The following is a 15,443-nucleotide window of genomic DNA, read 5'->3' as shown; positions in this document are numbered from 1 at the left end:
ATTGAAAGATAGTCATCTCAATTATTCCACCTATGATAAAGAATTATATGCACTTGTTCGACCTTTGCATACTTGGCAACATTAACTTTTTCCTAAAGAGTTTGTGATTCATAGTGATCATGAATCTCTTAAATATTTGAAAAGCCAAAACAAGCTCAATAAGAGACATGCTAAGTGGGTGGAATTTCTTGAGAAATTTCCTTATGTGATCAAACACAAGCAAGGTAACATTAATATTGTAGTCGATGCCCTTTCAAGACGTTATACCTTGCTAAATCTTTTAGGAACACAATATCTTGGGTTTGATCACATCAAGGAACTTTATCATGATGACCTTGATTTTTCTCTTATCTATCAAGAGTGTGCTAAGGGTGGACACAAAGATTTTTTTATACATGATGGCTTTCTTTTTAAAGGAAAAAGACTTTGTGTACCCCAAGGCTCTATTAGACAATCTCTTGTTAGAGAAGCACATGAGGATGGATTAATGGGACATTTTGGGGTAGCCAAAACTTTAGATGTTTTACATGAGCATTTCTATTGGCCTCATATGCATAAATATGTTCATAGCTTGTGTGATAAATGTATTGCATGTCGTAAGGCTAAATCTAGTGCATCCCCATGGTTTATATACCCATCTTCCTATCCCTTCTATGCATTGGGTTCATATTTCTATGGATTTCATATTAGGACTACCCAAGACATCAAAGGGTAAGGATTCCATCTTTGTGGTAGTGGATCGTTTTTCCAAAATGGCTCATTTTATTCCTTGCCACAAAGTGGATGATGCATGTCATATTGCAAATCTCTTCTTCAAGGAAGTTGTTCGTTTGCATGGACTTCCTAGAAGTATTGTATCCGAGAGGGATTCCAAGTTCTTGAGTCACTTTTGGAAGACCTTGTAGGGGAAACTTGGTACTAAACTTTTATTTTCTACTACTTGCCATCCCTAAACCGATGGTCAAACTGAAGTGGTCAATCGAACTTTGGGACAAATATTGAGATGCTTTATTTCTGGGAATCCTAGGGTTTGGGAGGATTTACTACCACATGTTGAATTTGCTTATAATCGTGTAGTAAATTCTACCACATCCCATAAACCCTAAACCCTAAACCACTGGGTAAACCACTATGCAATCAAAAGCAGATTACAAACACCACACACCAAAGTAGTGACCTTGAACCCTTCAAGAAACACACTACCTTTGGCAAACCACACCAAGAGTGTTGATCTTGAACCCCTCAAGAACACACAACGCTTCTTGGCAACACAAACCAGAAATACAGTAATCAAGGAAGAAGGGAATAAAATACACCTGGGTATTACAAAGCTTATAGTTTAGAATTACAACCCAATCCTATTCCACAAACTTAAGAATAATCCAAAGCTCTTTCAAATATTGGAGAAACTGTTTTGATAAAATCTTTCTCTTACTCCAAGATTAAGAGCCTAAAACCACCTTTATATAAACCACCTTTATATTATGTAAATTAATTTCTATAAAGTGACTCACATGACTTAGGGTTTGGGTTTTGGACCCGTATATGATTTAATAATAATAATAGAATGAAAGGGTCTGTTGGTTAACATGAGAATAAATATCTGATGATACCTAATGAAAAACCTACATCTGATGGAGATTGGGAATTAAGGTCAATAGGGTTTTGTCTCTGCAAATAATAGTTGTCTCACTGTTAACCATCACGAAAGTATGTGACAAGAACAAAATTGCTAAGAGATAGATTGGGACAAAAGAGATAAAGTAATTGCTCAAATAGGATCACTCGTGGATCAAGGGAAGTTCCTATTCCTTCTTGATTGATTGGATGAAAGTGTGTGAGAATCATAATATGAAAAGATCTATATGTGAACATTATTGTAAGTGATCAATTGTATGTTTATTCATGTTTTAATTTAGAAATCCAGCTTAGGGAAATCACTCAAAAATTTGGAGATCTAAAGCAAGTTATCAATCCAAATGTCACCAAATTTAAATATATGATAAAATAAGTTGAGAATATCACTCAACTAGTCTCACTAAGATTGATTACCAAATCATAAGAAAAAAAAAAAGATATCTTTAGAGTAAAAAAAAATATATTTTGTATAAAACTTTTATCAAATAAAAATGATCTCGGACTCCTCTATTAGAATGGATGGCTTTAAACTAGAGGGGGTGAATTGTTTAAAGAAGATTTTCGCAAACTTTGGAAACAAGAATGAATTTTTCTTAGGAAACAATTAATAAGAAATTCAGTTTACCAAAAACAGCAAACAAAACAGCAGTACCAGAAAAACAATCGGTTGTTTCACAAAAACAATCGGTTGTTTATACCAGTAAACAACAAACAAAACTGAATTTAAAGAGATAGGGATAGAGAGATTGTACACAGATGTTTATACTGGTTCACTCCAAACCCAGAGCTACATCCAGTCTTCTCAGAAACCCTGAGGAAATCCACTAAGCAATCACAACTTGATCACTTACACAACAACCAAGAGAATGACCTTGAACACCTCAAGACACACACTCTCCTTGGCCAACACACCAACACTAAGATTGTTGATCTTGATCCCCTCAAGAACACACAGCCAATCTCAGCAAACACATAAATGAAACTTGTTTCACAGAGTACAAGGATTAAACTTGTTACAGACGATAATCTGAAATCAATACAAGCAGAATCCTATTCCACAACTTTGATCAATCACAAACTTTCAACAATCTCAGCTTCTTTGAAAAACTCAAAAACTCTTAGCAAAAACTTGTCAAAGATTAATTGTGAAATCTGTTTTTCTGAATTTATTCAAATTTGTAGTTTGTTATCAAATCTTAACAAACTCTTAAATTGCATTAAAAGATTGGTCAAAGCATTTAATGAATGGAGCGTAAGCAGTTAAATCATTTAATGCTCAGTCAAAGATGAAACAGTTTTTCTGTTATGGTCCCAAAACAAATAATCGGTTGGGTGCGAAAGTTTGCTGGCAAAGAGTGACTCCATTTTAGTCACAGGTCAGGTCATAGGAGAATACCAGGCAAAAAACCCTCAGATGGCCACATAACTAGAGTACGTCCAGATTCTGAGCGAGAGGTTTGAGGCATTCGAGTTAGTACACGTGTCCAGAGAACAAAATGCCTGAGCTGACTTGCTAGTAAAACTCGCCAGTTTAGGCAAGGGGGGAAGACAGAGGACAGTCATTCAAGAGACCCTGAGGACACCTCGAACTGCCACAGAATATCCATTTGACGACTTGGTTGGTCTATATAAAGGTGGTTTTACGCTCTTAATCTTGGAGTAAGAGAAAGAGTTTATCAAAACAGTTTTTCCAATATTTGAAAGAGCTTTGGATCATTCTTAAGTTTGTGGAATAGGATTTGGTTGTAATTCTAAACTTTAAGCTTTGTAATACCCAGGTGTATTCTATTCCCTTCTTCCTTGATTACTGTATTTCTGGTTTGTGTTTCCAAGAAGTTTTGTGTGTTCTTGAGGGGTTCAAGATCAACACACTTGGTGTGGTTTGCCAAAGGTAGTGTGTTTCTTGAGGGGTTCAAGGTCACTACTTTGGTCTGTGGTGTTTGTAATCTGCTTTTGATTGCATAGTGGTTTACAAGTGGTTTCTGGGGACTTGAAGTAGCTCTTGGTGTAAGAGTGAACTAGTATAGACATTTTGTGTGAATCTCTCTATCCTTACACTCTTTAAACTGCTTTAAATCTGTTTTAATCAAACTGCTGATAAAAACAACCGATTGTTTTGTAAAAACAACCGGTTGAATTTCTGCATCAAGCTTAAAATCAGTTTTATATTTGGCTAGACATATTTTCCATTGATTAATTCTTCATTACCTTTCACTCTACCTTCATAACTTTTGAAAATCTTTCAAAAACAATTCACCCCCCTCTTGTTTTAGCTCATTAATTCTAACAATATGAAGCAGAAACAAGAAAGGTACCAAAGTAGCTCTTGAGAGCCTGGCGCAGAACTCGAGCTTGATCAGTTCAGCAGTGTCAAACACCACTCCCAAGCTCGAAAGGAGCTTGCACAGCTCACGATCAGGCGGGGCCAAGTCCTCGAGACTTCTAGGTTTCTTAACTCTCGGTTACTCCACCCAGTAAAGCGAGAACCCATCCAACAAAGTGGGGTCATGGATGCTGCAACATATCTTCAAGAACTTCTTCTTGAAACCCTTGTAAGACTGCTAAGATAGAGTTAGGAGAACTCTCCCTGCCACCCCGTTGAAGCTCATCCACAGTTTCTTTCCAGGATTCTTAGCCTCAAAGAAGTAGAGGAAGACGTGCACAAAAGGCGGATGGCCAAGATGGTTGCAAAGGATAGGAAAGGCCCGCGCAAAGACCCAACTGTTAGGGTGCAGCTAGGCAAGGGCCACGTTGACCTTGGGAAGGAGGGCGCGCTCGATCCCCATAAAGGGAAGGCGGAGCTTGAGCCGCTTGAAGATGGTGGTGTACATGAAGAAGAAGGGTTCTTCGGGGTCTGCACCATCGTCAACACACACGGGAAGACCTTCCCTACAAGGCAGAACCTTTAGATATACGTCGAGCTCCTTCCCCACGACGTGGAACTTATCGTTGGACTCGCCTTGTTTGTACATCTCTATGTCTTTAAAGGTTTTCATTTGGGAAGTCTCGGCCAGAAGGTCATAAGGAGCCCATCGATAGACGCGATAAAGGAAACCTAGAAAACAGAGACTCGAAAATGAAGAACAGAGAAAACGTAAATGCAGAAAACATAAACAATCCCAGAACAGTTATAGCATGTTATGAGCATCGGAATCATAAAGCAAGAGTGATCGTGAAGTAGAGAACGTACCTTTGAATAAATTAGGGTTCGAAGGTAGAGGTTTTCGAAGAAGAAGAGAGAGCGTTTCGAGAACGATAAATGTTTGGGAAATGCTTAAGTGAAGTAATGAAACAGTGAAGGGGGCGTGTGGGTTTAAGGGTTTAAACGTATACGAGGAAGTGCAACAAGCCCTAGCCATTGATCCTGCCTCATGTTCGCTGATAAAAAAAGTATGGTGAGATGTCACTTTTGTGCACTGTTCACGTCCTATCACCTAGTGCCACGTAGGTCACCAAGGGCGATCACTTAGTCTCTTCGCTGAAACAAGTTACAGCTTGAGACTTGGGGGCTTGTGTACTGACCAGTCCTCGGACATCAACACCAGAGAAGACATCGAACATCGGTGTCTGAGAGCAATGGTGGGCCACGTAAGCTGGGTCCCACAAGCAGTATAAGTTAACATGAGTTAACGCCCAGATATTAAGAAAAGACCTAAGTTACGAGAGGATCATGCATGGGGTGTGTATGGTAATTCAAGTATGGCACAAGCAAGTGTTCCTTGGAGGCACTGAGGCCCATTAGGGTTAGCGTTGAATCAAGTGTGTTCAAGCTTTGAAGAATCCAAATCCTTTGAGTTTGATGGAAGGCTGGATGTGTTGTTGTTGCTGAGGTGCTTTAGAATAGGATATGGGTAGATTATATTGTGTAAATCCACTCTTGATTGAATCCAAAGCTAAAGTATTTTCAAACCTTTTGAATTGAAAGTGTTTTTCAAACTAAGTGAAAAACAACATGTTGTTTTGTCGAAACAATCATTTGTTTTACTCTTAGGTGTTTTGAAAAAGGTTGAAAACTGTTTTTGGTGGTTGACTTGCTGTCAAACCAAAACAACCGATTGATTCGCACATTCAACCGGTTGTTTGTTTTCAAATCATAACAGAAAATTGTTTTGTGTGTTGACTGAGCTTTAAATGTTTTTGTAATTGAATGCGCTTCTGTTTTAAATGCTTTGACCATTCTTTGAAAGCTATAAATTGTTTGTTCATCTTTTGTAACAAACAAGAACTGATATTTAATCAATAGAAAAACATATTTGAGTTTTTCACTGATTTTGCTTTTCAAGAGTTAAAGATTGCTTTAAGCTTGCTTTGATCAAGAGAGAGTGGCATAGGATTTCATTTGTATTGATTTCAGTTCATGATGTAACAAGTGTAATCCTTCTGTACTTTATGTCAACTCTGGTGTGTTAGGGCAAGAAGTGTTGTGTGCTCTTGAGGTTGTCAAGATCAACATTCTTGGTGGTGTATGTGCTGAGCCAAAGGAAGTGTGTTTCTTGAGGGGATCAAGGTCACTTCTTTGGTGGTGTGTGTAAGTAATGTAGGTTTGGTTACTTAGTGGGTTCCCTAGTGGTTTCTGGGAAGACTGGATGTAGCTCTTGGTTTAAGAGTGAACCAGTATAAATTGTGTGTGCAATCTCTCTCCCTTAAACTCTTTAATTTCAGTTTGTATATTTTTCAACTAGTATAAACAACCGATTTTTTTTAGAAATAACCGATTGTTTTTCTGGTGCTGTATTAAATTGCTTTGTGTTTTTGGCTAACTGGATTCTGAATCAAGTTTTCTCAAATGAATTTCATTCTAACAATTGGCATCAAGAGCTTGGTTCTTGAAATTTATTCAAGTGTGATCCTAAAACTGTTTTTATATGGCTGATAGATTACCCTTTGGGGAGGGTGCTTCAATCAACAGACCACCTCTGTTTTGTTGTTTGAACTACCAATTTTGGAAATTCAGAATGAAAATATTTGTTGAATCCCTTGACAAAGGAATTTGGGATGCAATTGAAAATGACCCCTTTGTTCCAAAATTTGAAAAAGATGGATCTTACATTGAAAAACCTTGGTCTCAATGGACTGATTCTGAAAGCAAGAAGGCCAAATTTGATTGCATTGCTAAAAACATCATAACTTCTGCCTTGAATTCAGATGAATTTTTCAAGGTCTCTCAATGCAAATCAGCAAAGGAGATGTGGGACACCTTGGAGGTAAATCATGAAGGTACCAATGAGGTAAAAAGAGCTACAAAGCATACTCTAATCCAAGAGTATGAAATGTTTAGAATGCTCAAGGGTGAGACTATTGCTGAAGTTCAAAAGAGGTTCACTCACATCATCAACCATCTCATGAGCCTTGAGAAAACCTTTGAAAAAGAAGAGCTAAACATCAAGATCCTCAAATGTCTTGATAGATCTTGGCAACCTAAGGTAACTGCTATCTCTAAATCAAAAGATCTAACATCATTAAGTATGGCTTCTCTGTTTGGCAAGCTTAGGGAACATGAGTTGGAGATGAATAGACTCAATGTTCAAGAAAGTGAAGACAAGCATGTGAGAAACATTGCCTTAAAAGCTATCAAGCACAAAAGCAAGAAAGAATCTAGTGATGAAAGTGATGAAGAGAACCTTAGCTTGCTATCTAGAAAGTTTAGCAAATTCTTGAAAAGGAACCGCAACAAAGACATCAACAAAGAAATATGGAAACAAGTCCATACTTGTTTTGGTTGTGGTGAACAAGGGCACATAAAGGCAGATTGCCCAAGTAAAGAAAGCAAGGAGAAGAAGTCAAGCTACAAAGAAAAGAAGTGAAAGTCAAAAAGGGCCTATATAGCTTGGGATGAAAATGAAATTTCCTCATCAAGTGAAGATGAAAAGGCCAACATATGTCTAATGGCTGATGAAGATGATGATTCCAGCAGCTCAAGTAGTGTAAGTTCAAATGCTTCCCTCAGCGCTGAAAATTATAGCCAATTGCTTCAAGCATTCAAACAAACTCATGAAGAAGCTAACCGATTTGCTCTTTCAAACAAGCGATTAAAAGGGCAACATAAGTCTAATGGCTGATGAAGATGATGATTCCAGCAGCTCAAGTAGTGTAAGTTCAAATGCTTCCCTTAGTGCTGAAAATTATAGCCAATTGCTTCAAGCATTCAAACAAACTCATGAAGAAGCTAACCGATTTGCTCTTTCAAACAAGCGATTAAAAGGGTTGAATAACTGGCTGGAAAATATAGTCAAGACACTTGAAGAAGATCTGAAAAAATCAAAAACTGATTTGAGAAATCTGGAAAATTATTTAAAAAACTCTTCTCTTGTGTGTGACTCTTCAATTTGTGAAAATTGTGAAAACCTTGAAAAGAAAGTTCATTATCTTGTTAGAACTGTGGATAAGCTTTCTAAAGGAAAATCCAACTTTGAGAATGTCTTGGCATCTCAAAATTGCGTTTTTTGGAAGAGCTGGATTAGGTTTTAATCCACAAAACAAACAAGATAAGTTTTCAAAAAAGTTTTCAAAACAGCCAGTAAAACAACCGATTGTTAAGTCGAAACAACCGGTTGTTACATGCTTTTATTGCATTAAGAAAGGCCATTCTGTCAGATTCTGCAAAATAAGGAATTTTTTTGTTCCCAGAGGCTTTATGAAATGGATTCCCAAAGCTTGTGAGGTTTCAAATGATAAATATAAACCAAATGGACCCACATTTGTAAGGGGACCAAACCTTGTTGCTTGAATTCATGTTTATGCAGGGAATCTAGAAGAACATGAGGCTCTGAGTCATCTGATCAGGTTCTTGGAAGGAAAACATTAACACTGGAACAGAATCAATGTTATGTACCAGTCCAAGTGTTTTCTAAAGTCAAAAGAGGCTTCTTGATCACAAACAAATGACTCATTGAAGAGACTTCATAGAGGACAAGACATTCCTTATCTCTCTTTTTAATTCTTTTTAAATTCAAATTCATGCTTAAATATCTCTTGTTAAAATATTCAAATACATCCACCTTGAATCCTTTCTGCTCATTCTTATAAAATTCAAGATCTGTTTTGCTGCTGCAGAAAAACAACCGATTGTTTCCTCTCTGACAACACAGTGAAAGAATGGATTTAATTCTTTTTTAATCCTATCTGTTGCAGATCTCTATTACGAAAGAATCCTGAGTCAATAGAGTTGTGTTGAAAGCCTGATCATGTTCTGGAGGAAGTTACAACATGTCATAAAGGAATATATTCCAAAATCTTGAAAATTCAAGAGCCTTTATGACTAGTCAAAGATCACATGTGATGACCATGTCATTTTCTGCTTTTTTTGACGTTTTCTGTGCAGGTCTTGGTCAAGTCTTTTCTCTTTGAAGACTGAAACCCACTCACATCAGTTGAATGCAGTATGGTTCAGTTTCTCTTTAAATTCTGGTGCAGTTGTTCTCTCTCACAAGAACAATCAATTGAGCCACCTCTTGCAACATCTCTTTCTCTCTTTGTGTGAGACTTCTTTGCCTCTTTTTCTGCTATCATGGAGTCCACTCCTCCTACATCAAAGAGGATCAAAACAAGAGCTGTGAGGTCTGGAGGGAGACTTGAGGGCTGGTTTTCAGGAGATAATGAGCTCATTGAAAGGTATCGTTTTGAAACTAGCACAAAGGTGATCAACAACCCCAAAGTTGTTTCCTTTGATTGGCTGAAAAGACAAAAGCTAGATAATGTGAGGAAGCTTCACAAAGACCAGCTGGTGAGAAGGTTCTTGGAGATGAAGGGAAACATATACCCTTATTTGATTTGGGTATTCTACACCAATCTCAAATTTGGAGGAAACAATCTTGTTTCTCATGTGAAGGGTGTTGACATGGAGATCACCCATGATGTGTGGACTGCTGTACCTGGCCTGAAATATGCTAGTGTAAGGATCAACAAGGGAAATCTTGGAGTAGTAGAGGATTTCAACAAAGTCCAATACTACAAGATTTGCTTGAAGAATCAACAAGCCCAAGTGAGAACGTGTTCGGTTGGAGGGTTGAAGTTGGATGAAAGGGTGCTTGCTCTTATTGTAACTTGAATTCTAACTCCAAGGGGGAGCAACCATTCTGTCTTAACAAAAGAAGACCTTGTATACATCTACTGCATCATGAAGAAGATCAAGATCCACGATTCATATCATTAAAGAACATATGCAAAAATCCATGAGGTTAAGTGACTACCACTATCCCTATGTTGTTTTAATCTCAAAATTCTTGCTCTATTTTGAAGTGAATCTTGAAGATGAGACCTCTGAGTTGGTTAAGTTAACACAATAAATGAACAATGGCTCTCTAAGCAAGATGGGATTCACCAAAATAAATGGAAAATGGGTGAGCAAAGATGGTGATCATGGTGGTTCATCAGGTGCTGCAGCTGCTGATTTTGATGAAGAAGATCAAGCTGCTGATATGGATATTCACCATGAACAACAGCCTGCAACCAATTTTGGTGCTAGAACCAGTACAGGAGATCAAGGAGATGAAATTCCTTCTATGTCTTCTTTTGAAAGATACATGGTGAATAGGCTTGATGGCTTTGCCGAGAATCAAAGAAATCTCCATGATCTTTGTGTGAGCAACTTCCAGAGCATTGACAATAGATTCAACAACATGGATACTCGGTTTATGACCTTGGATGAACAGATTGAAGTTGCTCAGAATCAGATCTTTGAACTTCAGTATGGCAAGGATGATTGAAAGAAAAACAACCGGTTGAATGCTCGAAACAACCGATTTTTTTTGCCCTGTATCAATTTAAGTGCTTTTGTTTTTAAATTTTGTAGAATCTGGAACAATTGCCTTTTTATCTCTTCTTATTGTCTATTTGTGAAGACAAATAGGGGGAGATTTTATGTTGTGTTGTCTTTTATTTTCTGCAAACTCTATGTTATGTTTAAGTAAACTTTAATGTTGTTGATATATGTTGTTTTTGATTTACTGCTCTAACGATATATTGTGCTTTGCTTAAACTTTGTTTTGCAGGTTCTGCTTCAAATTCAAACAAGTCCAACACAAGCAACCAGGGATTTGTCTTCATCAAATAGGGGGAGATTGTTGAATCAAGTGTGTTCAAGCTCTGAAGAATCCAAATCCTTTGAGTTTGATGGAAGGCTGGATGTGCTTGTTGTTGCTGAAGTGATTTAGAATAGGATCTGGGGTAGATTATATTGTGTACATCCACTCTTGATTGAATCCAAAGCTAAAGTATTTTCAAACCTTTTGAATTGAAAGTGTTTTTCAAACTAAGTGAAAAATAACCTAATGTTTTGTCGAAACAACCGATTGTTTTACTCTTAGGTATTTTGAAAAAGGTTGAAAACTGTTTTTGGTGGTTGACTTGCTATCAAACTAAAACAACCGATTGATTCGCACATTCAACCAGTTGTTTGTTTTTAAATCATAATAGAAAACTGTTTTGTGTGTTGACTGAGCTTTAAATGATTTTGTAACTGAATGCACTCCTGTTTTAAATGCTTTGACCATTCTTTGAAAGCTATAAATAATTTTATTAATCTTTTGTAACAAACAAGAACTGAGATTTAATCAATAGAAAAACAAATTTGAGATTTCACTGATTTTGCTTTTCAAGAGTTAAAGATTGCTTTAAGCTTGCTTTGATCAAGAGATGATATGTATTGATTTCAGTTCATGTTGTAACAACTGTAATCCTTATGTACTTTGTGTAAACTCTGGTGTGTTAGGCCAAGAAGTGTTGTGTGCTCTTGAGGTTGTCAAGATCAACATTCTTGGTGGTGTATGTGCTGAGCCAAAGGAAATGTGTTTCTTGAGGGGATCAAGGTCACTTCTTTGGTGGTGTGTGTAAGTATTCTAGGTTTGGTTACTTAGTGGGTTCCCCAGTGGTTTCTAGGAAGACTGAATGTAACTCTTGGTTTAAGAGTGAACCAGTATAAACTGTGTGTGCAATCTCTCTCCCTTAAACTCTTTAATTTCAGTTTGTATATTTTTCAACTGGTATAAACAACCGATTTTTTTTAGAAATAACCGATTGTTTTTTTGGTGTTGTATTAAATTGCTTTGTGTTTTTGGCTAACTGGATTCTGAATCAAGTTTTCTCAAAGGAATTTCATTCTAGACTAAAAAGTTTGCGAAAACCCTCTTTAAACCATTCACCCCCCTCTAGTTTAAAGCCATACAATCTAACAAAAAGGCCTTACATAAATTGGTTTTATTATTAATCAAAATCAAGGATACAAAAATAATAAGAGTCATGGCGGTTACATGTCATTTCAATCAAGACATTTCTTTCCATGTACTACTATATCATCCTTTCTCCTTAATATGACTTTATAATGAGAAATCCATAATAGGTTCAAACATAATGTCATTTTTCATCAATAACAACATAATTTGTTTTCCACAACATAATTTACATGCATATAGTAGAGAACATAAATTTCAGAAACTTTATTTATCAATGAGCTTAGAGTGTCAAATAAGCATTAATAACAGCATTCATCATTCACTACTAGACATAATGCCCATATTTACAACATGACCAGTAAATGTTTTGGGCGGTAACCTTGTTGTTAAAGGGTCAGCAATCATAAGATTTGTGCTAATATGTTCTATTGACACTCTATGTTTCTGAACTTCTTCTTTAACGACAAAGTATTTCAATTCCATATGTTTAGCACCTTTGGAATACTTGTCGTTTTTAGAAAAGAAGATGGATGCAGAGTTATCACAATAAATTCTCAACGGCTTGGCAATACTGTCAACAATTCCAAGTTCTGAAACAAAATTCCGCAACCAATTAGCCTGAACTGTGGCCTCAAAGCATGCCACAAATTCAGCCTCCATGGTGGATGCAACAATGATTGTCTGCTTCGCACTTTTCCATGAAATCGCTCCCCTGGCTAAAAGATACACATAACCAAATGTAGACTTTTGTGTATCCACGTAGCCAGCAAAATCTAAATTTGTTTATCCAATCACCTCAAGATGATCAGATCTTTTATAGGTAAGCATGTGATCCTTCAATCCTTGCAAGTATCTTAAAACTTTCATTCCAGCTTTCCAATGATCCAATCCTGGATTACTCTGGTATCTTCCAAGCATATCAACTGCAAAACTAATATCGGGTCATGTACAACTTTGAGCATACATTAAACTCCCAACAATAGATGTATAAGATATATTCTCCATCTGTTTCCGTTCCAAATCATTCTTTGGACATTGCATGAGACTAAATTTGTCTCCTTTCTGTATTGGAACAGGAGATGTTGAACATTTATCCATTCTGAATCTCTCTAAAACTTTATTTATATATGCTTTCTGAGACAAACCTAACAGTCCTTGTGATCTATCACGAAATATTTTTATTCCTATCACATAGTATGCCTCACCAATATCTTTCATCTCAAAGTTATTAGAAAGAAACTTCTTAGTTTGACTTAATAGACCAAGATCATTAGTTGCAAGCAAGATATCATCAGCATACAAAATCAGGAATATAAACTTGCTCCCACTGACCTTCAAGTATATACACCGATCAACGATGTTTTCCTTAAATCCAAAGGACACAATAGTATCATTGAACTTAAGATACCATTGCCTAGAAGCCTATTTAAGCCCGTATATTGATTTCTTAAGTTTACACACCATGTGTTCCTTTCCTTCTTCAATGAACCGCACTGGTTGGTCCATATAAACATCCTCTTCTAAGTCCCCATTCAAAAAGGCAGTTTTGACATCCATCTAATGCAACTCAAGATCATAATGAGCTACTCATTGTTAGAATGGATGGCTTTAAACTAGAGGGGGGTGAATTGTTTAAAGAGGGTTTTCGTAAACTTTTAAAACAAGAATGAAATTATCTCAAGAAAGCAATTGATAAAGAATTCAATTTACCAAAACAGCAAGCAAAAGTTGCAGTACCGGAAAAACAATCGGTTGTTTCACAGAAACAATCGGTTGTTTATACCAGCAAACAACAAACAAAACTGAATTTAAAGAGATTAAGGATAGAGAGATTGTACACAGATGTTTATACTGGTTCACTCCAAATCCAGAGCTACATCCAGTCTTCTCAGAAAACCTCTGAGGAAATCCACTAAGCAAACACACCTTGATCACTTACACCACAACTAAGAAAGTGACCTTGAACACCTCAAGACACACACTATTCTTGGCCAACACACCAACACTAAGATTGCTGATCTTGATCTCCTCAAGAACACACAGCCAATCTCACCAAACACAGAAACGAAACTTGTTTCAGCAGAGTACAAGGATTACACTTGTTACAGAAGATAGTCTGAAATCAATACAAGCAAAATCCTATTCCACACACTTTGATCAATCACAAACTCCAAGCAATCTCAGCTCTTTGAAAAAATCTTATTTCAAAAACTTGTTTTCTCAAATCTGTTTTTCTGAATATATTCAAAGATGTTGTTTGTTATCAAATCTTAACAAACTTATTCATTGCATTAATGATTGGTTAAAGCATTTTAATGACTGGAGCGTAAGCAGTTAAATCATTTAAAGCTCAGTCAAAGATAAAACAGTTTTTCTATTATGGTCCCAAAACAAACAATTGGTTGTTTCCTCGAATCAATCGGTTGTTTTGGTTCTAACAGTTCAACCATTTGAAAAACAGTTTTCAATCTTTTCTCAAAACATCTAAGTATAAACAATCGGTTGTTTCGACAAAACAATCGGTTGTTTTAACTTAGTTTGGAAAACATTTTACTTTCACAAAGATTGAGAATGCCTATGCTTTAGATTTAATCAAGGGGTGAATTACAACACTCAAACAACCCTAGAACAAAACTAAAACATCACAGCAACAGCAAGCACAGCTAAGACTTTCAACATCCTTCAAAGGGTTTGGATTCTTCAAAGCTTGAACACCACTTGGTTCAACACTAATGTCATGATAATTCTAAAGGAATCTTTCTTAGAAACAGGTAAAAATGTTTCCTTATAATTAATGTCATCCTTCTGAGTAAAACCTTTGGCAACAAGTCGAGCCTTGTAACGTTCGATATTGCCATGAGAGTCACGTTTAGTCTTAAAGACCCATTTACACCCGACTCTCTTGCATCCTTCTGGCAATTCTATAAGGTCCTACACATCATTTTGTGCCATTGATATAAGCTCATCTTTTATGGCATCTAACCACTTGTCAGAATTATCATCATTGATGGCGTCTGAAGATGAAACTGGATCATTATCAATACCTAAGTCATTTTCTGACTCTTGTAACATAATCATTCGAAATAACAGACTTTCTTTCTCTTTGAGATCTTCTTAATACTAGCGGATTGTATATTCTGACTTCTTCCTGACATCCCCAAACATGCAGGTGTCTCAAACTGGGTTTCCTTCCTGTCCACAATTCAAAAAGGTGTCTTTTCAACTGCCTTACTAGGAACCTTGTTCAACAGATACATGGTAGTTTTTAAAGCATACATCCACAATGAAATAGGTACAGTTGACTTACTTAACATGCTCCTAACCATATCTATTAAGGTTCGATTACGCCTTTCTGAAACACCATTTTGTTGTGGTGTACCTGGCATTGTGTATTGAGCACAAATACCACGTCTCAGATCAGTAAAATCCAAACGTGGAAGTATTTCATTCTTTACCAATCTCTCCATCCTTTCTTTGGAAATATGTCCCAAACATTTGTGCCACAAGAAAGCAGGACATTCATTCACTAAACTACATTTAGTGCCAACATTATGATGCGAGGTCATAAGAGTTTCAACATATAGATTATCAAGGTTCAATCTATATAATTCATCATAAAGAGTACCAGATCCAATC

Source organism: Phaseolus vulgaris, chromosome 4 (assembly GCF_051622355.1).
Source record: "Phaseolus vulgaris cultivar YP4 chromosome 4, ASM5162235v1, whole genome shotgun sequence".
Lineage (NCBI taxonomy): Eukaryota > Viridiplantae > Streptophyta > Magnoliopsida > Fabales > Fabaceae > Phaseolus > Phaseolus vulgaris.
The sequence above is the reverse complement of the archived record's forward strand: the minus strand, read 5'-3'. Positions refer to the sequence as shown.